At 39.2% G+C, this 27,569-nt stretch overlaps 1 long non-coding RNA gene across 1 annotated transcript; it reads left to right on the forward strand.

The window, feature by feature from the left end:
• The first annotated feature begins 19,843 nt into the window (after positions 1–19,843).
• On the forward strand, positions 19,844–21,170 carry LOC124858528. Its single transcript, XR_007035862.1, has 3 exons — positions 19,844–19,944; positions 20,196–20,327; positions 20,490–21,170. It is a non-coding gene; the product is annotated as an uncharacterized LOC124858528 (long non-coding RNA).
• Positions 21,171–27,569: the final 6,399 nt, after the last annotated feature.

The raw sequence follows: 27,569 nt of genomic DNA on the forward strand, positions 1-27,569 counted from the left end.
GTTCGAGGATCTCCTCTAGAAACTGGTCATTAACGCTGAAGTTTGTTCCCCGTACCTCTCTGCTGTGACATCTGACCTGCTCTTTGCTCTTGGAGTGTTCAAACTTTGCTACAATTGGCGAGGTCAGTTGTGATCAGGCGTCTTACCCCCAAGTCGGTAAACACGATGGAATGTGATGTTTTTTACCTCGTCACTTGGGAGTTTCAGCTGACGATGGAGAAATTCAGGAACAGTGGATTCGCCGTACTCCTCTGCCCGTTTTGGGATGCCAGAGAAGACAAGGTTGTCCCGCATTCCTCGAGCCTGTATATGCTGGATAGTCTCCTTCCTATTTTATTTTCTCTGGGCAGGTGCGTCATGGGTAAGTGCTTTCACGTTGTTCCTCAACGCTTGGTTCTCAGCTGTGAGCAAAGCTAGTTGTTCCTGGCTGAATTCAGAGACTCTCTCAGCGCTTGGAATTCCCTTTGGAGAACTTCCACCAGTGCCAGACGAGCATCCAGGCTGGTTAGCTTCTTGTCCATAGAGTCCAGGACATCAGCGTAGCTTTCTCAGGAGATGTCCTGGTCACAGAGCTGAGCACAGGTTGTGTTTTTCTCTCTCTCCTCTCTTCCTACAGGGTGTGACAGGCAGGTGCTTCCACACAGCTGCATCAGGTGCAGTCAAGTGAGGGTTCTTAAGCAACAGGAACCTTGAAGGAGGCTTCACATTGTTAACTCTCATGAGTGGTAATCAGACCAGCAGACCAAGCCTTGTGATTCCTGTTTTCCCTTAACCGTGTCTTACCTGAGTTTTGTGTTCCTCTCTCTGAGAAAAAATTATACCCTGAAGACCCCGAGCTGGATTTTTCCCTGGCCTATGGTCCACGTTCAGGTTTGTAGTTTGCTGGAAGGACTCCATTGTGCAAGTCCAACGAAAGCTGCCTTCAGATTTGCAAGTCAAGGGAAGTACTCACTTCAGCTCCAGATGGCGTTTCCAAAAACTCTGCCTGTCCACCCTCCAACTCCCTTCGCCTCCCAGCAGAGAGAGCCACATTCACAAACACTCTTACCTGTCGACCTTAGCCTCTGTGGTTCAACTCACCTTTTCCGGAAGAATCCACGTCAGCCAACAAGTAAGAGAGCTCACCTGTTCAAACCAGTAGCTCACAGTCTCCAGTCATCAGTACTCGCTTCTCTCTTTTCCTCAGTGCACCGATCAGCTGAAACCGGACCCAGAACAAACCACCGGATCATTCCTTGTGTTTTCAATAAATCTGTTAGATCCTTACCTTGCCTGAGTAATTTTGCTCACACTAGAGTCACCTGGTTATTATTATGACAGGAGGGTTTAAATCTTGATTTGACTGTTTTGAATGTAATCAGACTAAATTGAATAAATTGGGATTGGATTGTACAGTGCATTGAAAAAGTATTCATACCCCATGGACTCTTTCACATTTTGTCATGTTGCACCTACTGATATGTTTCTATCAGTTTTGCACAGCTGAGTTCAGTTACACAGTCCAGTGTAACAAAAATAAAAAACAAACACTGGACAATAGGCAATAATGCACCACAGAACTGTTAGCATTTACAGTTAACAAACTGAAAATGTAACCTTACACTTATTTTGATTATTACCAAATTAATTGTCATTTTATAGACTTTTGTAGATTTCTGTTTTTGTTTTCTGAAAGCTGAATAAGCTAATGAATTATTATGGAAAGCCAAACAACACCACTGTCATCGACATTTCTGGCTTCACCAGATTCTCCATAGACAGAACCAGTTTGGGGAGTACCACCGCCTAGTCCAGGAGCAGCGTCTGGATGTCGGTCGCTTTCCGCGGTGCTTCTGTCTATCCAGGACCTAGTTTGAGGACCTGCTGCTCCGCTTTGGGGGACGAATCAGCCTCCGGGACGCCAACTACAGCGCTGTATCCCCCCTGCAGAACACCTGTCCATCTGTCTTCGGGGAATAAATAAACCTCGGCTCAATAGAAAGCTGAGTGTGAAGGCCAGGTGTGCTTCACAACTTTAGGTGTGCCTTGTTAACCAGTCCTTTTCAGGACTAAATTTCAATGGCTTTTTTCAGTCACCCACAAACCTCTGAGAATGCAATCATTGGCAAAAAAAAAAAAAAAGGCATAAAAAGCTAACACGTCAAAAACAAAATCTTTTCCATTTTTCTACTTGTTAATGTTTGTCAGTTAATGACTAAATATTTTTTACATATTTTTGTTTTTATTTTCTCTTACACCTAGCTCCATAGAGTTATCTCAGACTTAGCTGGCAGTTAGCTTGATAAGCTAATGGGCTACTGAGCAAACAGTGACGCATTTTCTCTACTGGATAGCAATCATCTGGACAAGAAAAACTTAATTTCTTTGCTTATAAATTTTAAGCTACATAAGAAATGAACGGATTACTTTTTATTCATTTTTCGTTTTCATTACAGTGGACTGTCATGTGAGTGGCACCATAAGCAATTATGGACCAAAGAAGCATTAGCTAGGAGGGATTTGAAGCTAACTTAATGAAAAATGGAATTTACCATTATTTTGTTTTTTAAGTTTGTTGGTCAACAACTAACAAAAGAAAACAACTGTCTCAGCAAATTAGCTAGACAAGCTAACAGGAAAGCATTAGCTCTGCTGGATAGCAATCATTCAAAAACATAATTTTCTGTCCTTTAGAAATGTTCATTTATATATGAAATGACAAATTTACTTATTTGTTGATATTTGTAGTACATAAAGTAATTAGTCATATTCATACCTGTCAAAATCTTTGACAGGGTGCAAGACGTGTTTATTTTAGTGATGCACCACACTCATTTAATAATTTTTTCACTCGGATATCTTTATTGGCTTCCTGCATTTCACTGAACCACAGCCACAGTCATTTTCCTCTCCCACCGCGCTCAGCATGCCTCCACTCTCGACTAAATCTCAGACTCGTCTCTCACTGTGGCCCTTCTCTTTCTTGGCATCCATCCTTGTTTGAACCTGTGGATATTCCTCACTGGATCTATGCTGTACCACTCACAGCGCTACAAGCAATATCGGTTCTCTAATATTTCCACCATTTCCGCTGGAAGTACCAAGAGTTGGTTTACGTGTTTGTGTTTTTGGCCTCAGTTTTCTTGAAGCAATCAAATTACATTTGGAGCATTGAGTTAATGAGGAAATGCTAAATAAATGATATAGTTATAAAAGCAGATGATAAATACATTTATCTGCTTTGTTGAATATTCTCAGGTGTGTATTTTAGTTGTTTTTTTTTTTAAACAAAGGAATCTAAAGACGAGTAAAACATCTGTGTTTCAATACTTTCTAATGTTTCTATATCAACCTTAAAAATTGGCATGTTAAATAAATTGTATACTGAGCCAGTCAACTATTGGTGTAATGTTACACTGAATTACATTAACTATCCCTCAGTATCTCAGTAGAGAAAGGAATAAGCCCCTGCACAAGACATACTACAGGGAGATTACGGATATATCTAGAACTTCCACCAGTGGCTAATGAAGGCTGAACTATTGCACAGTATGGGCCCACTAATCATTGCAGAATAATAATAGGTCTAGAAATAACTAAGTACAACCCATTACTCAACAGCTTGTCTCTGTCGTTGTCCCTGCCTCAACACACCTTAATCAAATGAATGGTTGATGACCAGGACTTTGCAAGACTTTCTGACATGCCAAGGTGTTAATTTGCCCTTTTGATTCAGGTACTTTGGAGCAGGGATCCATCCAAAAGTTGCAGGGCACTGCCACTTGAGGACTGGAGTTGCAGACCCCTGGTCTAGACTTTGACTGGGCCATTGCAATATCTTGATTCTTTTTTGTTCTTCAGCCACCCTATTGCTTTTTTTAAAAAATCATTGTTGTGTTGATGATCCAGTTTGGTTCAAGTTAAAACTGTTAGTTTCATGCTGGAACATTTTGGTAAACAGAAGTTCATGGTTGACTCACACAAATGAAAACAGGGTGTATTAAAAAGTTTTTAGAATATAATATGAAATGACATAAAAAAAAAACAGATGAGATCTGAGGCATGTTTATTGGAAATTAATTTTAATAGTTCATAAAAATACTCATTTTCAGAGAAAAATAAACTAAGCAATTTTTAAAGTACAGGGGTTCAAAAATAGTTGTGGAAGTATAGAACAGGATAAAAAGGTGATAGTAACAGGCATAACATTGGGAGCCAGTCGGGTTGTGTGGTTCCCAAAGAAGCCCACATCATAACCCCTTCACCAACGTGCTTGACAACTTGTACGAGGTGGTTTGCACTTGAGTATTGTTTTATCTGAATACAATAATAAGCCGTGTTGCCATTTCAGTTAAAGGTGAATTTGTTTTCTCCTTCAACTCTTAAAAACAACTTGTATTTTTCAGTCTTTTTCTAATTGTGCCGTCATGAACTTTAACCTTTAACTAACTTGCTGACTTGGGCCTCTAAAATTTGAGATGGAGTTTCTCGTTGTGTAAGACCACAACTGCGTGTTTCAGGGCAGCAACAATGGTCAAAATCTCTAGTTTTATAGAGTTGCTCTCACTGATGTGGGTCCGTTTATTCAAACATTTGTTAACGAGCACCTGACTCCTGCTTGCACTGTAGGTTCTCATAAATTAAAATCAGAAATAAAGAGTAGAGGTTAAAGCTGATTTTGTAACAAATAATTCACATGGTCTGGCTTAAAATAAACCCGATGTGTAAGAAAAATGCTGCACATTGAAACACACCTCGCTGATGTGTTTTAACTGCATGTCTTTTGGCAGAAACCGAGCACATGGCTCAAAGCAGATATCTAGCTGAAGCCTGAAATAGGTACTTGTTAGTGGGAGATATTTCTTGCCATAAGACTGAAAAATCTAGCTTGGTTTTTGTCCAAGATTATCATGAATGTTGTGCTTTACACACCTGCTGTATTTTGTCCATGAATATTATGACTATGATTAATCACCGTTGTCTTGTAGTAAAAACTCTAGAAATGTTACGACAGACGCTGCCTGGGTTTGTCTTTTCACTGTTCTGTGGGCAGATTGGTGGCTCTGCTGTAACATTTGTGTAAGTTGCCGAAAGAAAGATGAGAAAGGCCTGCTGTTTGTGTTTGTGGCTTTGCAAAAAGTTTTGCCCCAGTTTAGATGTGACGAGGTCCAGTGCCGAGGAGGAAAAGGTTTGCCTCAGGCGTCTGCAGCTGTGTGACGGTCTGCTGCTGGGAGTTTTCCACAGCTCCACAGGGACCAGAACAATCCTCTGGTCAGTTTTAAAGTCTGACCTGAAGTTTACCCGGATGGGGGGCAGGAAAATCGGCTCAAAAACACCAGAATCTCTCTCCTCTCTGAATCATCCAAGTTGTTTTTTACATCTAGCAGACTTGCAATTAATATTTGTGGCTCTCCATCATGACTCAGGGGTGATTTTCATTGGAAGATCGATGCTATTTTTCCTCAGTATTGTTCCAATTTCCTGTTGAGTCACGGAGGCACTCAGGATGATATAGCCTGGAATTAAACCTGTTGTTTTCACACATTATTTTCAGCTGTAACTCTAGCCGTGTGTTCAGAATGACAATAATACGGCTGCTGAAGAGGGGGCTCCTGAAGAGCGGGCCCCTTCAGGAACGCTTTGTTGTGACTGACAAAGGAATGACGGGCTTCGAAACATCAATCTTAATCAACCGCTTCCGAGATAAGATATATTCATGTCCCCGCTGACCAGAGGAATGGTTTTTAGATCAACAGATTCTTAGAAAGAAACACTGAAAAATAAGAACTGTATAGGTAAAAAATACATAAAACTGCTCTCATGTGGTTGTTTTGGTATTTAAAGCTGAACGTCCACTTAACACCACTACACAATGTTAAGGCAGGGTTTTAATGCCCTGCATGTGCACCTACTTCATCAGCTGCTGGGTGTGTTGGCAAACTTCAAAGTAGCAATTGCCGTACATTTTCTCTGTTCAAACACCTTCAATTTTCATAACCTAAAATAAATGATTTACACTTAATGGTACGCATTGGATTTTGTCGTTTTAATGTGATTGTTTATTTCTTGATAGTTTCACATTTCATCATGTTACAACAACAGACTTCAAAGTTTTATACTAGGCTATTATGTGACAGACCAACAAAAAGTAATGCATAATTTGGGTTAGTTAGAGAACATTTAGAGATCAAAAGACATTAGGAAGACCACGGAGGATGTGGAAAAGGTTAAAGCAGGGTTAGGTACGAAAACAATATCCTAAGCTTTGAACATCTCACAGAGCTCTCTTCAATCCATCACCTGAAAATGGAAAGAAGATGGACCAACCGCAAACCTACAAAGACATGGACATCCACCTAAACCGACAGGCCGGGTAAGGACAGTATTAATCAAAGATGGTAGCTCTGGAGGAGCTGCAGAAATCCACAACTTGGGTGGGAGAACCTGTTGAACTCCACAAAGCTGTTATTTATGGGAGAGTGGCGAGAAGAAAACCATTAATAAAAGGAAATTATAAGAACACCTGTTTAAGGTTGGCCACAAGCCAGCAAACGTGTGGAAGAAGATGCTTTGGTCAGATGGGACCACATTTGGAACTTTTTGGCCTACATGCAAAATGCTAAGAGAAAATAAACATTGCACTTCTCCTTGAATACATCATTCTATTGATTAAAATATGGTTGTGGCAGCATCATGCTTTTCTTCAGCAAGGACAGGAAAGCAAGTCAGAGTTAATGGAAAGATGGATGAAGCTAAATACAAGGCAAACTTGGAAAAAACCTGTTGGTGGCTACACATACACCCACAGTGACAATGGAATAGTTTAGATCAAAGCATATTCAGTAGAATGGCTTAGTTAAAGTCAAGACCTAAATTCATTAAAGAATCTGTGGCAAGACCTAAAAATTGTTGTTTACAGACCCTCTACCTAATCAGTTATTTTGTAATTGAGAATGGGCAAACATTTCAGCCTCTAGATTTACAAAACTGGTAGAGTCATGGAGACTGGAAGACTTGCAGCTATTATTGTAGCAAAAGGTGTTTCTGCAAACCATTGGCTCTGGGGGTCTGAATAAATATGAACACCACACTTTTCAGATTTCTACCGTAAACATTTTTTAAAACATCTACCATCTTCCCTCCACTTCATACCTATGCACTATTTCTGGGCTAGGGGTCTTTCTCCATGGAGTTTGCATGTTCTCCTCTTACATGCATGGGTTCTCTGATACTCGGGCTTCCTCCCATAATCCCAAAAATATGACTGTCTGGTTAATGGGTTACTCTAAATTGCAGGTGCATGTGCTCATGGTTGTTTGTCCTGTGTGTCTCTGTGTCACCCTGTGATGGACTGGTGACCTGTCCAGTGTGTACCTCGCCTCTTGCACAATGACCCCTGGAGATAGGCGCCAGTCCCCCCACGACCCTGCATGAATTAGCAGGTATAGACAATAAATGGATGGATGGCCTTTAAATGTGACAAAATATTACAAACTAGGTAGGAATATGTTTTCAAGCCACTGTGTAGCCACTATTATTTCTGTTAAAAGACAATTCCAAAATGGAAAAAACATCATCGATGACCTTCAGGAGGTACCCGTTATTGGCAATCAATCTGGGAACGATTACAAAACCATTCCTAAACATATGTTCATCATTCTACAGAAAATGATTATTTCCAATTGGTAAAGATCAAAGAAAACTGCCCATCTTCCCTGTAAATTCACCCCAAATGTCAGACTGTGCAATGTTCTGTCAGAAGAAAACTCAAGAGCTTCACCTCAGACTGTTCCGGCCTCAGTTAGTGGGTTAAATCCAATGGGTTTCAACAGAACATTAGGAAAAAGACTAAAGAGGTATGGTTTGTTTGGAATTATTGAAGATGGCCTGTTTTCTCAAAAAACAAATCAAATTGGTCTGTAACTGAATGGACAACAAGACCTCTGGAACAATGTCCTTTGGACAGATGAGACCAAAGTAGATGTTTGTCCATAAAGCACAGCTCCATGTTTGGGAGAAACCTAACTGGCGGTGGAGGGGTAATGATCCGTGCTTGTTTGGAACCCACAGGACCTGGGTACTTTGCAGTCACTGAGTCAACCATGAACTCTGAATACCAAAGTATTCTGGAGTCAAACGCAAGGCCGTCTGTCCAACAGCGAAAGGTCATACAGAAATAACTACTTCAAGTTACTGCATCACAGGGTGTTTCCGCAAGCTAGTAAATTGTGTGATATAGTTTTGTTTTTTTGTTTTTATGTTGACAATTCCATTTTGGCGTCATTTTGTGTGTGAGTTCAAGCAGTTGTGTGTTTTCACACAGTGGACATTTAATTTGAAAAACCTTAGAACTTATTAAAGACCAGTTGCTTTTTATCATGTACTTCTTCACAAAACCCCAGAACCAAAGGAGAGTATACTTCCCCCCACGGCTGTAAGTGGGTTTTCATATTAAGGTCACCTTGATTAATTTTTAACTTAGACTCATGACTTACAAACATAACTTTGTGTTACTGACCTGTGTAAATCTTATTGGCCTGTGCGGCATTGCTACCCTGACAGTGTTGTTGCAGTCTACTCTGGCAGCAAATGTGATGGCAAATTCACTGGACACAGTAAACATTGACAGAAACATTCATCTTCCCACCAACCTGCTTCTCTGTATGGATTTATCCCAGTTTAGGTGTTCGCTGTCGTAAATATGAAGTGGCACTGATCATTTGAAGCAGAGTTAGGCAACTCGGATAGATTGTGTTAGTATTTGAAGCGCTCTGTGTCCACTCAAGGAAAATAGGCCTCCCACTCTGATTATAATGACAACGTAGGAAGAGATTAGCAATATAAATACTTGAAACACAATTACCAGAGCCAACTATTACTCTTTAACCACTACTTGGCCTCTGTTTTAGCCATGAGGTGATTACGCAGAGCTCATTCATTTCACTTTAAAATATACTCCTGGTGTGTTATTACAGCCGCATAACTCCGATCAAACTTGGATAGCAATTAGATAGGTTTGAGGTGATTGTCATAAATGCAACAAAACCTGTCGGTTAATTGACTCATTAAAGTCATTTTATAATTATCTATTACAAAATAAGTAGCTCCAAAGTTGGAAAAAAGCGCATAACATAAAAATGTTTTGCTACACAAATAACTGTTGACATGAGGTTAATTAAAAGACTGCCAGACCAGCAGCAAGAACAGCAAAAGAAAAACAGTGTGCCTCATTCTGTTGATTTTCAAATGTTTTGCATTTTAAGCTGTAATCCTTTTCCATTAATGGCTTTACGACCCATTCCTAACCATGCTAATTTTGCATGAATATTTACCTGAAAAACACAGAGCATGAAATATGTTTTATAGTTGTAAAGGCCTGTGGATATTGTGAAACTGGTCATTTTTGATTTATTTATTCTGTGACACAGTTAGGGATGTCTTGACGCTCCTTTTTGTGCAAAGCTGGATTTTTTGCTAGGATAAAGAATAGCTTTGTTCGACAGCAGTGGAAAATTAAAGTTTAAATCTCCTTTTTGTGTTTTTCCCCTTAGCAAGAGACATTTTATTAAAGCAAAATCTCTGTCTCAGTTCTGTGCTTTTTAATGGAAATAAAGACTGCATCTGTCCATCAAATCAGCTGCTGTCAAGAAGATTTTCTGTTAAATATTTTGCTATCAAAAAGAGATGATTGTGAAACATTCTCCCAGTATAAGAGTCTGGGGAACAAAAACAAGAGTGTGCTGATGATTTAATGCTGAGATTTATTGAAGTCATAAAAAAGGGGAAGGATTGTTAAAAAAACTAAAGGTTTGAACAGCCAATTTAGACTTAAATCCAATTGAGACACACTAGCATGACCTTAAACAACAAATATTGGTGTTGTACATGATGTTTAATTTTTGTCTGTTATTAGCATTAAGCAGCAGTTGCACTGGGCAATGGATAAAATAACACAATAAAACCTAATCTCAACTTGTTGCTCCTGTTTTAATAGCAATTAGTGTTTGCACTGCAGCACAGCTAGCTGCTACAGGGGGTTAGAATATTGAGGACTGAAGTTGCCCACCCCTGCTGTAGACTGTTTTTAGCACCATCAGGGTCGTTACTACATCTGCTTCATCCTCTGTTCTCATTTCTTCAAGTGAGGATTGAGAGCTTTTTCTTTCTTATTTTCTTTTTTATTTAGACCTGACCTTTTGATAGTGTTGACCATCCAACCCTCCTAAACAGGCTGAGGTGTTGGGCTTATGTTTCAGGTTATGCTTTGAAATGGTTTTCCTCGTAATTGTCTGATAGATCAACCTTTTTGGCTGCATCTGTAATAGATTCCACTCCTGTCCTGTTCAGTTGGTGTTCTACAGGGCTCCTTTTGGGGCCACTGTTGGATTTTGTTCATCTGCTCCCTTTGGCCCCATTCTCTTTATTTTATAAGGATATTTCCTATGCAGATGATGAACAGGTGTATATTTATTCTCTTCCAAATGAAGTTTTGAAACTGCACATTTTATTAAAAAGCCTGGAGTCGGTTAAAAGCTGGATGACAGTTTTCTTCAATAAAATTAAGAAAAAACTGAAGTAATTATTTTTGCACCAGAAAAAAAATATCTTAAAAGAAAAAGCAAATCCTTTGGCTTCTTGGTTATTTCGCTAAATCTTCTCTTAGATAACTTGGGATAACCTTCGATTTAGGCTTTACTCTTGTAAATCTCTGGTTCAATCCTGTTTCTACCATTTGCAAAACATTCCCAAACCTAGCCCTATTGTTTTTCGTCCTGAAATGGAAACCTTATTTCATGCTTTTGTTTCGTCTCTTTTGGATTATTGCAATGCACTCTACACATGTCTTACCAAAAGCTCCTTAGACCAGTTGCAGTCTGTACAAAATGCTGCTGCTAGACTGGATGTTCAAAATGTTATGTGACTCTACTGCTAATGCAACTTCATTGCCTCCCAGTTGTTATCGAGTGCATTTCAAGATCCTAATTTTGACCTGGAAAACGCTGCGTGGAAAGGCGCCAGTCTAAATCTCTGATCAATTACATCCCTAAACCCCTACTAGGTCCTGTGATCAGGACCTGCTGATTGTCCCCCATACAAAATTGAAAACTAAAGGAGACGGAGCGTTTTATTTTTCGGCTCCAAGACTTCGGAATTTTCTCGGACTCTGAGATCAGCAGATTCAGTGGTTTCCTTTAAAGGCCAGCTAAAATCCTATGTTTGTAAATCTGCTTTGTTTGGTTTTGTTTTATATATTTCTTTTTTGATGAAGCACTTTGTGATTTTTATCTTGAAAGGAGCTATATAAATAAAAGTTTTACTTTTTTACTTACCAACTTGTATGCTTACAACCAATGCCAAGACACACAGTTCCAAGCAGTTTGAAACTCGAATGTGTCCAAAAGCTAGCTAGACTGCTTATCATCCATTTTATTTTGTTTCAGTGTGGCAACTCTTTAGGCCTCTAGGACAAAATTTCCTCTAGATACATAAATAAGCATAAAAAAAGAGTGTAAACATCATGTTGTCACAGTAATGCATTTAATAGTCACTTTCCTTTTTAGTTTTTTGCTGTTAAAGTGTAATGCTATAAACTACGGTCCTCTAACTGGATGTCTGAATTTAGACACATCCGTTTAGATCCTAATTGAAACTATTGCAATCTAACTGCTTACTTTTACACCAAAGTACTAATAGTTTTTTGGCAAATATTGAATTTAATTAGTGAAAAAATGAAAGAATAAAGGATATAACAATGTATTTATATGTAAATGCTAAGTAAGACAGTTTGTAGGTTTGCTAACTGTATGTGTATTAATTTATATAAATCAGTCACAGCTCAAGTGTTGTTTGCTCCTTTGACCAACATTTGTGAATATAACAAATTGTTTTATCTTTTCCCAATGGGTTATAGGAAAACACAATGACTTCAGGGACCAAAACGTACAATGTGATAGAGCTCCCATGCTTTTCAGTTTGTTTGAATAGATTTTTTGTATTAAATACATGGCAAGTGAAATGTATTTATTGTTGTGAGACTTAAAAAATATAATAATCTCTCAGTCAATCTTAATAACTTACAGTAAGAGTCAGTAACACAGTATATCCCTGCAAAGCTGCGTGGTATCAAATAGATTCAAGATCAGGTCCTTGCACATCTCCATACACCCACAGAGATATACAAAAAACATAAATTCACTAAATTCAAAGGCGAGGGAATAAATATAATATAGAAAGGTTCTGCCCCACTTTCTCCAGGTCAAAGGTTATCCGTAACGCATGGAAAACAGTTTTATTTTACACTGATATCATCACAACTGATTTTCATTGGGTTTGGTGGACAGTAGGGAAGCCTCAGTGAAGCTGCAACAACAGATTTATGACTGTAAATGAGCCCTTACTAAAACATAAAGGTCACTTGAACCACGTTTCACCCCGGTAACAAAACAGTGCAGTACAATGCTTTTTCTAGCTGTTGTCCATCTGTTTGCATCACAGCCACTGTTCTCGTAAGACCATCTCAGCAAAAGCTATGGAGAAAACAATAATCACAAACGCCTGAGCATGAGCAGCAAATTGTGCCCCACAATTAAGCTATTGCAACATAATAATGTTGCTATTTTTGTTTTTATTTCGGGTTGTTTTGTACAATCAGAGTAATTAAAACTGAATTCAAAAATCATTTTAGGTCAACCAAAGTGCTTGTTTTAATTGTATTTTATTAGTGCCATGATGAGTGTAATTCAGTAAAATAAAACTATTCAATATTTTGCAGCTGCAGTAAGAGCATAAGAGTCACTATTGTCATTTATTGATCTGGTATTTGAAATTTAAGCTGGTCCGCTTTGTATGTATGACCTCTATTTTGTAAAATAAACAACCAATTAAACTCCTTTTATTTTTCAATTGAAATGTTTCTTTTAGAGCATCAAATATTGTTTTAAGTGAAAAATAGCATTACAATGGTAGTTTTAATGCGAACCACTATTGCTAGAACCTCATCTAAACGAGAACCTGAGATGGCAGTGATAATGTCTTTTTTCCATAGAATTGAGCCAGTCAAATACATCTATGTAAAAAATCAGTTGAGAAACAGTAGCTGGTAGCCAAAAACAGTTTCAGCGTGAGTAGTTGTTAGCCTGAGTATCTTTTAGAGTGAATAGTAGTTATCTCAAGTAGCTGTGAGTTTGAGTAGTCTTTATTTGTTGTAAGTGAGGGTGGCAACTTGCAAAGTTGGCCCTTAGTTTGATCAGCTGTTAGCATTAAGCAGCTTCCGGCTTGAGTAGCTGTTAGCCTAAGTTGCTTCTACCTATAATACCTTTTAGCCATAGAGGCATTTAACCTGTGTTAGGAATAATCTTGCTTACCATAGCTTATAGATGAGCTTTCAAACGCACACACCATAATGATAAAGTGTAATTGCTAATGTTTTCATTTTTGTTAGGGTATGATAAGAATCCTCACTGACCCACGTTATAAGGACAAATGACCTACAGTTTGACATAAACTTTAGTACATTGGGTTTGATTGTGGGAAAGTCTGTAACTGGGTTGATTAGAATGCTGCATCCACACCTAGATTCAGGGTTGGACACCAGCTATTACACACACTATCAGATAGACACCAGAACGGTGACACATAGTCTACTGATAAACACTGAGGGAGTATGCATCCCTTGCAAGGGAGTACCAGACATAAAAATCATGTGTGACCCTCTTTCGGGGCTGCTTCGTCACTTGGATCACAGAGTGGATTAAGGACAGAAGCCATCAGCACTGACCTCTGTAACCATTCCTCAGCCTTATTTAGACTAAAAATGTTGAGAGTATAGAACAGTTTGAGAGTCATTCCTTTTAAGAAACAGTGTTGGAAACAGTGCGGACGCTCCTGGGGAAAAAAGAATTCGGGGGAGCTCCAAGGCATCTTACCACCAGCAGGGTGTGGTAGCTCGGACACCTGAATAGTGGTTAGCATGTAGTTGCTACATGGCTTGTAGTTTGGGTGGCTGTGGGCTTAAGTAGCGGTTAGCCTAAGAAATGTTTAAGTTGATTAGCTTTTAATTAATCAAATCATTATTTAAAAGAAAGTGTATTTAATTTGTAATTTTAAAATTATTTTATTATTAAAAATCGTTTTTGTAATCAAATTTAAGTAGAATCTTAGCAAATCTTACAGTGGGTTAAAGTAACATCAGTAGATTTTGGCCAAATTAGTTATTAGCTTGAGTAGAAGGACTTAGGCTAGCTGCAAATCAAGTTAACTACCAAATAAGCTAAGTGCTGTTTAGTGTAGCAGTTATTAGCTTTACTATCAGTTAGCGTAAGTGCCTTTAACCTAATATGCAGTTAGCCCAAATAGCTGTTAGCCTAAGTAGCAGTTAGTAAATGACTGAACATCAGTTAGCCCATAGCTTTAACCTAAGTTGCTGTTAGCTCGAGTAGCAGTTATCTTGAGTAGCAGTTAGCTTGAATATTAGTTAGCGTAAATGGCTTTCTGCTTGAACTGCATTTAGCCTATGTAGCTTGTAGCATGAGTAGCTATTACCTTCAGTATTACTTAGCTGGGGCAGCATTAACCTAAATAGTAATTAGTTTGAGTTACAGTTAGTCTAAGTATCTTTTAACTTGATTAAGTATTAACTTCGGTATTATTTAGCCTGAGCAATATTAGCCTTAGTAGCTCATTGCTTGACAGTCATGTCTGTAAGAAATGGGATAAAATTAAGCAAAGAACTGAAAGCCTCAAAGAAGCATTATCCTTTCATTTATCGTCTCCAGTATGCTAAGTTTTATGCTAAAAGCTCTTGAAATTCACTTTGTTGTCAATTTGTCTCTTTCTGACCAGCTGCTGGTGACAACTTGGCTAAAGATCCAATTTAAAAATGTGTTCTTTAAGTTTGTGTGTTGACACAGCACCAGCTCATCCCTTGAACTTAACAGCCTGTTATACGCCTGATGATTCATAGCCAGTTAAACTAAACACCTCTTTTTGAGTTAAAACCTGAAAAAGTGCAAGGAAAAACTCTGAAAAAAAAAATACAGCATATCTAAGTCTTCTGCAGCTTCCATTAAGACGTCTTCTGTTATGATGTGCAAAGATCAGAAGTCATCTTTTGAAAATAAATAAAAATAATCAATGTAGACGGTTAATTAATAATGTCTGATGTCTTGTTTGTTGGGCTTTTTGGGGGATTACTGTGGCAGGTCAAATAAAAAACAGTATTATAATGTGGATTTAGAAAATGATTAACATGGTTACAGCCAAAGCTTCAAGGCTTTTGGGTTCAGTTGTTTTGAGCTTTTAAAAGATAAAACCAAGTGGTAAATCTTAAGGATTTTTTTAAGGTGTCAGCAATAAATGTGAACAGTCACATCTTTAGTTCATCAGATCATTTGGCTCTTTGGAAACAGTTGCAGATTTCTTTTTAGAAAAGCTTTGACCCATTTATTTCCAACTTCTTGAGACATCAACCAATATGAAATCACTGAGCAAAAAATATGACTCAAGTCTTTGTGCGTCGAGGTCATGTTTCCTCTTCTAAAACACAGTGAGATCTACAGCCGTTCAACCTTGATCTATCGCCCTACAATGCCTGATTACATAAAACGAGTGAGATGTATAAAACAGCAGCCCCTCAGGTGGGTTTGGCTCATTAAAACTGGGCTCAGAGAGGGTTGGAGCTGGTGCAGAGCACATCAGAAGGTGTCAGAAATTCAACCCCCTCCGTGAATCGTATGAGCTGATGGGAAAGGAGAGAATGATGGAAAGACAAGTGGGATGTAGGTGATGGGGCAGGGAGAAATGGTGTGTAGGTCACAGATGGAGGAAATGAAGCTGTAACACTATCTGATTTACCCAATATCATTCAAGTTGATCTACAGGATGGTTAAGAGACTCCACTGAGAGTCTGTGCTGCTTCTGGCTGCTGCAGCTCCACATTATCTCAGTGTTTCTTGAATTTGAACTACAGAAAATCTTAGTCATTTGATTTATTTTATTGTACTTACTTAGTTGAACAGTTTCATTAAGGTACACCATCTCTTGCAGGTATTTCTGAGGACAAAATAGGTTCAGCATAAACAGGGTTCCTTGCCTTCTCGTGATTTAAATATTTTCCTTTATTTCTTTTTTTCTATGGTTGCTTTTTTGGTTCTGTCCCATTATTTTCCTCAGTTCTTCTTGTTTTCAGCTCATCACATTTGTGGATCATTAGTTAATCAGCACACCTTTTACTCATCCAGCAATTCCACTCCTCAGCATTTATACTCCTCCCCTTCTGTATCTCACTTGGGTCCAACCAGATTTCCCAGTAAAGTTCCTTAAGCTAGTTCTTGTCACCCTCAGTTCTGTTTTATATTAACCACGGCCATTATTGTGCCTGCTCCTCACATCAAATTCCAACAAGGTTAATACCAAATGTTTATTCTAAGAAGCTTAAGATATCTGTGTAAAACGCTAAACATCTTGACTGATTTATTTCCTGTTTAATTAAAGAAAATCCTATTGGTAAAATAAAAGCACAAAGGTTTTGATGATGAAAAGACCCCCAGCACAAGGACAAATTGTCCTCCTCCTCTGTTTGCCTCAGTGTTCTTCTCTAAGGATCAGATCTAAAAAGAAACGTCACAAGCAATGATACCACTGTATCGATTTTAATTATCCCATTACTGAGCCTGGGGGGGTCTTATAAAAACAGATAAGCTAAAGACCTCCAATTAATTACATACAGAGCAGCATCATGCATTTGTGTCACTGTTGCTAGAAGTTGCTTCGATTTATGTTAAATAACAGCGTGATTCAAGCGCAAAACATATTAGCTTTGACAGGAAGTGGAAAGAGAGAGAGAAGGAAGGAGGGTGAGACGGATGGAGGTGCTCTGCTTCAATATTCAACCTGAAAATGGCTCAGTTTTAATGGGAGGATTCAGTGCCTGGGTCAGATAATAACCCAAAAAAGGCAAATTAACAGTAAAACTCATGGAGGAGGATATAAAAAAAATATTATTCTGCTTTTTTGAGATTCTTACCATCGAATAACCTTGAGTTAAAAATACCACATTATTTACACAAAAATGTGTAAAACACAAAATATCGGCAAATGTTGCTGTTTAAAACAGAAAATAACTACTACAGCTAAATATTACAACATTACGATACATTTGATAGATATGTAAAGAATTTCTTTTTTATTAGATTTATGTTACTAGTTCCCTTCCACACAGTTTGATGCTGAAAAATTAAACACCTCCTTCAACACCATCTTCAGCTTTCGAGCTGACAAAGGTTTGGGATCAAAACTGTCTGGCGTTTGAAACTGTTCATAATTTAATCTGATGAAAACCAATCCCACAGTACAATGCTGCCACCACCACATTTCGCTGCGGTTATGGTGTTATTTTAGTGACATGGTGTTGTTTTTGTGTCAAATGAATGTTAATCCCACAGCATGATTATGCCACCACCATGTTTCACTCTCTTCCAACATACCTTTTGGAAGGTTGGCCCAAGGGTTAAAATTTGGTTTCATCAGATTAGAACACATTGTCACAGAAGGTTTTCAGAGACTTTAGTTTGATTTGGATGTTGCCTTTGGAAGGAATGGCTTTTGTCTTTTGGTCCAGACATATGGAGAACACAAAAGTTTATTATCATATGTAGAACAAAACCAGTACCAGCCAGAACTTCAATGTTCTTCAGTGCTGTGCTGTGTTTTTAACTACAGAGCTGAATAGATCCTTCAATTTTGCAACACAAGGGGCTTTTTAATGTAATTTCACAAATACTACCATTGAAATTTTGTTTGTATGTGGAAAATAAGTTTAATTTAATGTGGGGCATGTTAGCATAGGTATTTGTTCACCCTAATACCTCTAATCCCGTCCAAAAAAAACTCTAGCTAGTCACAAACTACTGCTGTTGTCGTTTACCTCATCCCATATTTTTCCCCACATGATTTATATAGAAAAAATAAATTCAGAAATGGCAATCTGATGCAATGCAACTGCAATCCCTTTCCATACATAGGCAGCCTTTTCAGGTTCATCCAGCTCACTGTGAATGTGGTGTCAAAATGGCAAAAAGAAGCTGGCAGGAATGCAGAGAATAAAAAGAAATAAAAGAGAGGGAGGGTGATGAGCAGAGAGAGGGGAAATATTGCATGAGAGAGGTGAAGAAATAGGAAGTAGCAGAGTGGAAAGGTGAGGGCGTAAAGCATGAATGCTTCAGGAGCATTGCCACCACAAACAGTGTTGACCTGGAAAGCCTCTGTTTGGTGGACATCAGCTTTAAAAACCCCTTTTAGAGACCTCCGCAGGGGATTAATACTGTTTTGGTGTTTGGGGTCTCTTTATTTTTCTTTTTTTTCCCACACTTCCCTTCTCTGTTTGTGTGCATGTGTCTGCTCATCACGTGTGGTAGGTTTGGGTGTCTGCACTTTTGGGGCGTTTCTGGTGCTATAACAGATAAAAGGGTGGGTGGAGGGTCCTTCCTGTGTGCATGTGTAAAAATATAGACTCAGAGGTGGAGAGCAGGACAGCTTTTTCAAATTCTGTCGAGATGAAAGAGGCAGAAGTAATTTTATTGGTTGATATAAATTTCAGTGAACAGTGAAAGGTCCACAGTTTTCTGAGGTCAGAGCCACCAATCAAAGCAAAGAGATCAACATCTCCAAACATACAAACGTATCATGTCAGGAACAGGTTTCATTTCCTTCATTATGGTTCATTTATATATTCTGATTATTGCTTTAAAAACTTCACATATATAGAGTTTTTCAAATACACACCTGCTCATATATGCAATTAAGCCCAAAATGATTCATAACCAGGTACACCAGTTCTGTCAGGAGGAATGGGCCAAAATTCCTGCAAACTGTTGGCAGATGTTTGTGGAAGGAGAACAGATGATCCAAGTCATCAAGTTTAAAGGCAATCCAACCAAATACTAAGGAAATCAACGTAAAATTTTTAATCTGAAACGTTTTAAACAAAATCTCCAAAACAAATCTTTCATTGTGGCATTTGGTAAACGGGCAGCGTAACGAAAGATAACATGCAATGAACAATGAAACACAGTGAGCTTATATACTGAGATGTGATCAATGACACAGGAACCAGGTAAGTCTAATCAGGGGAATGTTGAACAGTTGTGAGAGGAGAGTACTGAGCAGGGGAACTGTTGTAAATAAAACACAGATGGCCCTTATCCACCGAAAGAAATTTGTAAAGATATTACGGCCGTACTCTGTAGTGGAAAATGAAGGCTTCAAACGAGTCCTTCATGTGCTCGAACCACACTATGTTATGGTGCAACGTAAACATCTGACTGAAACGGTCATCCCCCTGATGTACACACATGTAAAAGACAACATCTTAACGAAAATGGAATCCGCAGATGTGTCACATAACGTGTGACACATGGACATCACTCTCAACGCAGTCGTACATGACAGTGACTTGTCACTATATTGACTACGAGTGGTGCCTCATCTCTCATGTGCTAGAGACCACCAAGGTTCACACAAGCCACATAGCTAGTAATATAGCAGTTATTTTGATGGGATCCATTCAGAAATGGGGGTTGACCAGCAAATATCCAGCAGTCGTTATGGACAACGCTGCCAATATGGTTCGTGCGGTGGAGATAATGCAGCTAATGCACGTTGGCTGCTTTGCGCACACACTGAATTTGGCCTCACAGGCAGGTCTAAAGATCCCAGGTGTGTCACGTCTGATTGCCTGTGTGAGGCGCATAGCAACGTTTTTCCACCGAAGTACGACGGCAAACAAAATACTAAAAGAAAAACAGAAGCTACTTCAACAGACAGCGCACAAGCTAGCAGCTGATGTTGTGACTAGGTGGAACAGTGCGCTGGACATGCTGGAGCGTTTTTAGAGCAACAGCCAGCCATCTCTGCCACTCTCCTGGCTAGGGACTTCAAGGCTGCAGTAAAGAATAACTTACAGACAAGGTATGCTAAGCTCCCTCTCTCTCTGTGTGTGTTTGCAGTTTTCAGTGGTAATCAAAATTTTAAATAGGTTCTATTATGATTTCCAAAAAAACAATTTTTTTGTTTTGTGTATTACTGATTCGTTGTAGCAGTTAATGATTCATAATTCATGCAATTTTTTGTTTGTATGTATGCTGTTGCATCTGTACAAACACAAGGTTTATCCTCACTCATACTGTTATAACTAAAATGATTTGTGAAATGTCTTGAAGATATGATGCGCAGAAAGGCACATTGTATGCAGCATCGGCACTGGATCCTCGTTTTAAGGCCCTTCCATTCCTGTCTGCTGAAGAGCAAGATGACACCTTCTCCAGACTGAGGCTGCCACTGCCACGTGTGATGTAAGTATTTAGAAAAATAAAAATGTATTAAATAATAATTATGTTTTCATTGACAATTAAAAGATTCTATATTGGATTGTAAGAAATATTATATAATTTTAGAGTTTATAAATGATTTTCAATCTATTTATTTCTGGGGGGTTTTTCCTGTCTTTTCAACAGCAAAATACTGAGGGTATTGATATCAATAAAGGAGCTCAGGATATGGGTGAAGCAACTTTGCCCAAGAAGCCTAAGAAATCCAGCACCTTGGAGTCTCTCCTTGGGACAGTCTACTCACCAATAGTAAAGAACCATGGACAAAAAAAACTCCAGCAATGAGGGCTGAAGATGAAATAAGAAGATACAGGGCAGAAAACCCTGCTGGGCTGAATGAGAATCATCTGAACTGGTGGAGGTCAAATGAAAGAGAGTATCCACTGTTGGCTCGAATTGCTAAGCAATACCTTTGTGTCCCAGGGACCAGTATTTCGTCAGAGAGGGTGTTTTCCACTGCGGGTGATATTGTCACTGCAAAAAGGAGCTGCCTAACCCCGGATCATGTCAATGAGCTCCTTTTTCTTCACAAGAATCTCACACTTAGTGAGAAGTGAGAACAAAGTCACATTGACAGGTCTGGACAGTTTAAGTTTATTTGTAGTTTTGTTACTATAATTATTTAATTTTGAACTTATAGAAACAGCATCCTAATGCAGTTTGCAGTTATGGAAAGTTGTAGTTCCAAGTACAGTTTTACTTGCACTTCCTTTCTCATTTCAAGTTTGCCCTTTTAAGACTTGACAGTTTTGTTTACAGTTCAATTTTAAGCTGCCCAATTTATAAGTCTGGACTTTCGGTTTTATGTTTTGTTTACGGTGAAGATAAAAAATAAAGTAAATTTGCATTTTGTAACTCGGTCGAGCCATTTTAATTATTTAAGACCATAATGAATTTAATTGAATCGAATGAAATTGCAAATAATCAATTCAGAACCTTATGAATCAAAATCGAATCAATTTAGAAAATTAGCCCCAATACCCAGCCCTAATGTACAATGTTTTTATTTCCATATGTTCAGTCAACAAGTGTAACAGAAACAAGTAAGGAAACAATGTGTGTTTACTGTGTTTTTGTGAACATATATAAAAATTGTTTGTACGGTACATGGCGCTGTGGCATGACAGAGAAACCTCCTCCCTCGTCCATCAGAGATACTGACTGAGTCTGTTTGTGATGGATGAGCACAAAACGGTGAATTTCAGTGTGGGTAAAATTCACAGATGAGCTGTTGTCGGATGCATGAACGGATCCTAAACTCAAAAACCCATCCAATGTGAGTTGCCACATGACACAATTTGCGACGGAGCAGACATGGAACCTAATCCGTGTGAACTTGAGGTAAAATAAGAGAATAACCTAAATGCAAAGTGGAGGAATTAAAGTATCTTGGGGTCTTGTTCACGAATGATGGGAAAATGGTGCGGGAGATCAACAGACAGACCGGTGCGGCTGCCGCAATAATAGGGACGCTGTGCCGGTCCGTTGTGATGAAGAGAGAGCTGAGCCGAAAAGCGAAGCTCTCAATTTACCGGTCGGTCTGTGTTCCTACCCTCACCTATGGCCATGAACCTTGGTCATGACCGAAAGAATGAGATTCTGGATACAAGCGGCTGAAATGAGCTTCCTCCGTATGGTGGCCAGCCACTCCATTAGAGATAGGGTGAGGAGCTCGGTCATCCGGGAGGGGCTCGGAGTAGAGCCGCTGCTCCTCCACATTGAGAGGAGCCAGTTGAGGTGGCTCGGGCATCTATACCGGATGTCTCCTGGACACCTTCCTCGGGAGGTGTTCCAGGCACGTCCCACCGGGAGGAGGCCCAGGGGACGGCCCAGGACACGCTGGAGGGACTATGTCTCTCGGCTGGCCTGGGAACGCCTTGGGCTCCCCCTGGAGGAGCTGGAGGAGGTGTCTGGAGAGAGGGACGTCTGGGTGTCTCTGCTGAGTCTGCTGCCCCCGCGACCTGGTCCCGGATAAAGCGGAAGACGGCGAGAATGAGTACCTAAATGCACAAACAAAACATCACAAAAGAAATGGGTAAGAAACTAAACACAAAGAATTCATTTACCATGGCTTTAATGAACTAAATAAAAGGATTAACACAGATGAACACAGAACTGAAGTGGATCTGGAAAGGCCTAACACATAAAAAACATCAAAAAATGATCAGAAAACAAAAGAAAACCAAAACACAAACACTTGTGACACTTGAGACTGGAGAAAATTCAGACTTGTTCAATAATTAATTATATAAATGTTTTTTTGCATTTTGACGTACTCGTCTAAACGATAAATCAAATAAATGTGACCCAATTTTTGCCCTTTAGAACTTTCTTCAGCAGTAATCATGAAACCCAAAATTAACTCATTAAACTAAAAGTCTCATCCGCGGGACAGTTGGAGACGAGATTAAACCTACTTGTTTATTCCCTCTCAGCTCCTCTTATCAGCACTTCTAACTAATCATGGGGCAGCGAACGGACGTGGTCCACTGAAAAGCTAATTATGGCTGACAGCGAGCGTCCCATCAAACAGGTAATATAGGAGCTGCGCTGGGCTCGCCGCGCTAGCACTGTCCCGGCCAAATGCTTCCCCGGTTCTGGTTGCCAGATTGCTTTTGACAGAAAACATCCAAATAAAACATTACCAAGGCTTACAGGGAGAGCTCGCAGAGATACCCACTGAGTAAATTATTCACACATTGACTTACTGAAGGAATGAAAGCTTCTGTCTCCTCTCTAATCCTCAGCAAAGCTTTTGGTAATAGTGCGGCGCTCAAGAGTTGCCTCTCACAAGGCTCTATTCATCAAACTTTCCAGCGTATGAAATCAGTGTCTGACAGGCTTTTGAAATCCTGTGGCTCCTGCATTATTATGGCGTTTAGCCTCAAACAGCCTCTCGCAATGGTGATTGCTTTGATTTTAATTGGGATCTTCTTGGGGTGCAGCTGCTTCTAATCCAGCTGTCTCCCACCAGTTAGAAAAGGGTCGCTCACGGTGAGCCTTTTATTCCCACTCGGAAAAGCCGTCACAGAGTTGTCCTATTGAGTTTGGCTGCGGAAGAAGGCCTCGTCTCACAGCAAGGGCGGCTTGTATTTTGCTGTGAAGTCGTAGGTAATTGAGAGATGAAACATACAACCCATTTGATGTGGCTGAAAGTGTCAAACATCCACTGTCCTTGGTCTCTGGAGACGGGCTTATGGCACAGCAAAGCACCATTTAGCTCGTCCATCCTTGAAAGACTAAGCCATGACCTCACTAGGGAGAAATAAAGCACACGGAAAGGCTTACCAGGTGCATGTCTCTTCAGACAACTGAGGGATCATGGTACAGTTTTGTCTCTATAAAACCCCACCTGCTGCTCTCTAAATGTTCCTAAAACAAATATTCCTTTATATACGACTGAGAGGTTTTCTGCTATTTAAATTCACAAGCTGGATTCCAGTGAAGAAGACTGTTAAGATTGTTTTTAAATCATCCCAGTTTCTTTGTACTTCAAAGGGGCCAGATACTGCTATTTCCTTTAAAAGTGATCCTAAATGGTTTTTTTTACATTTTCTTTATGGACTTTGATGTCAACCAACCGATCATTTTTGCTGTTAATTGTTTTAGTAGCTGCAGAACAAGCCCAAATCATCACCCCTCCACCACCATGCTTGACAGGTGGTATGAGGTGTTTGAGGGATCTCTACCTTGGTCTCATCTGCCCAAGTTGTTCCAGAAGTCCTGTGGTTCATTCAGATTCAGCGTTGTTATCCTAACAGAGAAGATACGTTCTTCTTAAACTCTTCCAAGCAAGCCCTGCTCGATCAGTCTTTTTTCTTACTGTTGTCATGTTGTGTCAATTTAAAGAGGGTAATTATGTAACTGATGAGGACCTAACGTGTTTACTGAGGTCTGTAGAGACCATGACCAATATGTACTACATTTAGACTGCTAAGATTCTAACATTAGCTCGTATCAGCGGTGGCAAAAGTACTCACATTCTTCACTTAGTAAAAGAAATAGCAAAAAGACAAGGAAAAAGTAAAAGTACTGAATTGAAGTAAAAAAGATACAGATTCTTAAATGTACTTGGGTACAAAAATTTTAAGTAACGTTCATCTTCAATGGTACAAAATAACTTATTTTATAACTCTACAAAGCAAAACAATTTCTTGGCACGCAAAATAGGATACTTTTCCTTTTTCTCTTCAACCAGCCCTAATAATACACGCTTTAGGATGGGGAGAGAGAGGAAAGACATACAGCAAAAATCAGCAAGCCATTGTAGATAGAAGGACAAAAAAATAATTTGGCCATGGAGAACATTTCAGCACAAAAAAACAAATTTACAAGAAAAAAGTTGTAAATTTTCTGATGTCCAAAGGTTCTAAATTTGCAAGGATTTTTTTTCATGATTAAAGGTATACGTTTACAATATAGAAACTAAGATAGTCTGTAACATTGTAAATTTGCCTAAAAAAAGCTCAAAGGTTTACTGAAATATTTTTATTTTATTTTAATTTACCATGGCTTTAATACTCTGTCACAGTTCCCCAAGCCACCATCTTCAGCCATGTCGTTGTTAGTGTTTTTCCTCTGTGTGCTGCTCCTACTTCTCGCCACATGCTGGATTTTTGTTTTGTTACGACTTTTACGTCACATCGTTATCAATACGTGTGAAACTAACAACCCAGTTTTGAGAATCTAAAGAGCAGAAAGTACAGATATTTGTGTTTAATGTAGGAAGTAAAAGTAAAAAGTAGTCAGAAAAATAAATGCTGAAGGTAAAGTACAGATTTCTGAAAAAGCTGCTTATGAACAGTAATGAAGTATTTGTACTTGTACGTTATTTCCCACCTCTGGCTAGTAGATAAATAAGTTGAACAACTGCAAAATCTGTTGTTTTTTTTTTTATTATTATTTCAGATTTGTGGAGTATAAACAATATCTCTGCTGGTTATCTGCTAGATAACCATGTACTAGGTGAACGACTAGGAAGTTTAGTTGCTTTGTCCCTTTACCACAGCTATGTAGCAGCTGTTCACAAAGACACAGTTTATTCCAATTTCTGCAGGTAAATCTTTAAAAATTACTACATTTAACAGCTTGGCAGACAGAAAATAGCACCTCAGTAGCAGCAAGGTTCACAGAAACCTTTTAGAAAGCCTGGTAAACTGATCAACATCACCATAAAAGGTATAAAGATATAGTGTGGCTACTTCAGAAGCTTCCATCTTTGCCATTTAGCAGAGAAATTGTGTATTTGTATGATTCAGAAATCCCCAAAAAACCTATCGACTCCAGTGGTGGAGTTCTGAAGAACGGAGAAATGATTTCGGGGGACTGTGCCATGGTGACTAATGGTATCCTAACAAATACGATTGGAGAATATATTTCTTATCAGCTTTTTAAAATCTTAGTGATGAAGGTCTGCTCTTGTGGGATAATGAATAACTGTACCCTGTGGAGCTCGCTCAGTAATTAGTCTCTCCAAAGGGAAAATAAAATCCCCTCTTGGAGCCAAAGTTTACCAAAGTTGAGGTTTCAGCAAAAGGCTGTGCCACACTGTGTTTTTAAACTTTTACATTTGTGGTCATAACTTCAATAAACTCAATATGTGCATGAAATGTGATCTGTGTTTTATCTACTCAGCATTTCCCTAATTCTATGAAGTGGTGTGGCAGGAAACCCTTTTAACCATACAAGACCAAGACCTCTTGACTTTTAGTGACTGGCCATTAACTGACTACAGCTGGTAGTTTGTTTTTTGTTTTTTCCAGCGTTAAAAGGATTATTTTGACGCCACCCATTGGGTCGGCCAATACTTAGATCTATGTGCAAGTCCAAGGAAGTCGGTGAAGATCCAAGAAGGGGAACTGTATAAGCTGAAAAAGTCTTTGGGAGCCATTTCTTAACAACTGCAGATTCCAATATCATCAGTTAAAAGAATTGTATGTAAGTTTAAGTTATTCAGGTGTTACCACTTTGCCCAGGTCTGGAATAAGACCCAAACACCTTCAGAGGAAAATAAATAGGTTAGAATGTGAGGAGCAGCCTTAAACAACCAAGGCGCAAGCCTGTCGTGATTTAGAAGACAGTTATACATTACCGTTGGCTGGAGGGTGGCAACCAAGAAAGAGGTCCCCCTTTGTGTTGCGTTCTCTCCGGGTAATCTGGCAAAACGTCCTGTATGGTTGAAGCCCTGGCAAATGCACAGTATGACTGAAATCAGTGAAAGTTAAGGTGGACACAACACGGCATAAGAGATGTCGACCAGTTAAAAAAATCCACAGAAGAAGAATATATTAACAGTGGCAGGTTGCAGAGGTTTGTGCTGCTGACTCTTTTGAAACTAAAGACGGTTCTCTAACAAATAACTCATTTTCTACATCAGGGATCAAGTATCAGGGGAGCTTGAGGAAAACGCGAGACCATCTGTTTGGACCCTGCATGATGATGACCCAAAACATATTAGTTAATCCACCAGGAATATACAAGAAATTCCTGGGCGTAGTTGAAGCCTATTTTATTGAGATATTGTGCAATGAATTGAAACCAGCTGAACATGCCAAAAACCAGTCGAGCATCTCACAGCTCAAAGTGAGGAGGGGGACAAACTTTCCTCAGACCGACGTTAGAAACTGGTAGATGGTTACAAGAAGTGTCTTAGTGAAGTTAATTCAACCAATGGGGGTAGCACTAACTATCAGGGGGTAGGGTGTCCTAACTTTTTCATCAGCCAGAAAACAGCTTTGTTATTTTGTTTGTGTATTTAAAGTCCGCTGTAAATTAAAAACTGTTCCTCCAGTTCTTGCTAAATTATTCTGATTTCCTGCTGATGACGACTGGACCTCTGACTACAAACTGTATGAAAACAAAAATGGCCGACAACCACTGACAGGCGGCCCCATCGTTGTGTGTATGTTTCCATCATTGCCTCCATCCATCAGAACTGTGGTTAATCACACTGAGTGGAGAATGACTCACAGTGGCAGGGGTTACCCCCAGCTAGAGCTCATTTCAGAGCCACACGGAGCAGCACTTTCTACCTTTCCATTTTTTAGATATTTGTGGCATACTTCTCCCCAAGGTTTATCTTCCTCAGGAAGCTTTGTTGCTTGTTTTTTCACTTAAAATGTGAAGAATATTTTGAAATATGTCTTCTTTCAGGGACTAAAGAGAGTGTTTGTAAGGCTTTCCATACAAAAGTGCATGAAAGGGTAA

Source organism: Girardinichthys multiradiatus, chromosome 21 (genome assembly GCF_021462225.1).
Source record: "Girardinichthys multiradiatus isolate DD_20200921_A chromosome 21, DD_fGirMul_XY1, whole genome shotgun sequence".
Lineage (NCBI taxonomy): Eukaryota > Metazoa > Chordata > Actinopteri > Cyprinodontiformes > Goodeidae > Girardinichthys > Girardinichthys multiradiatus.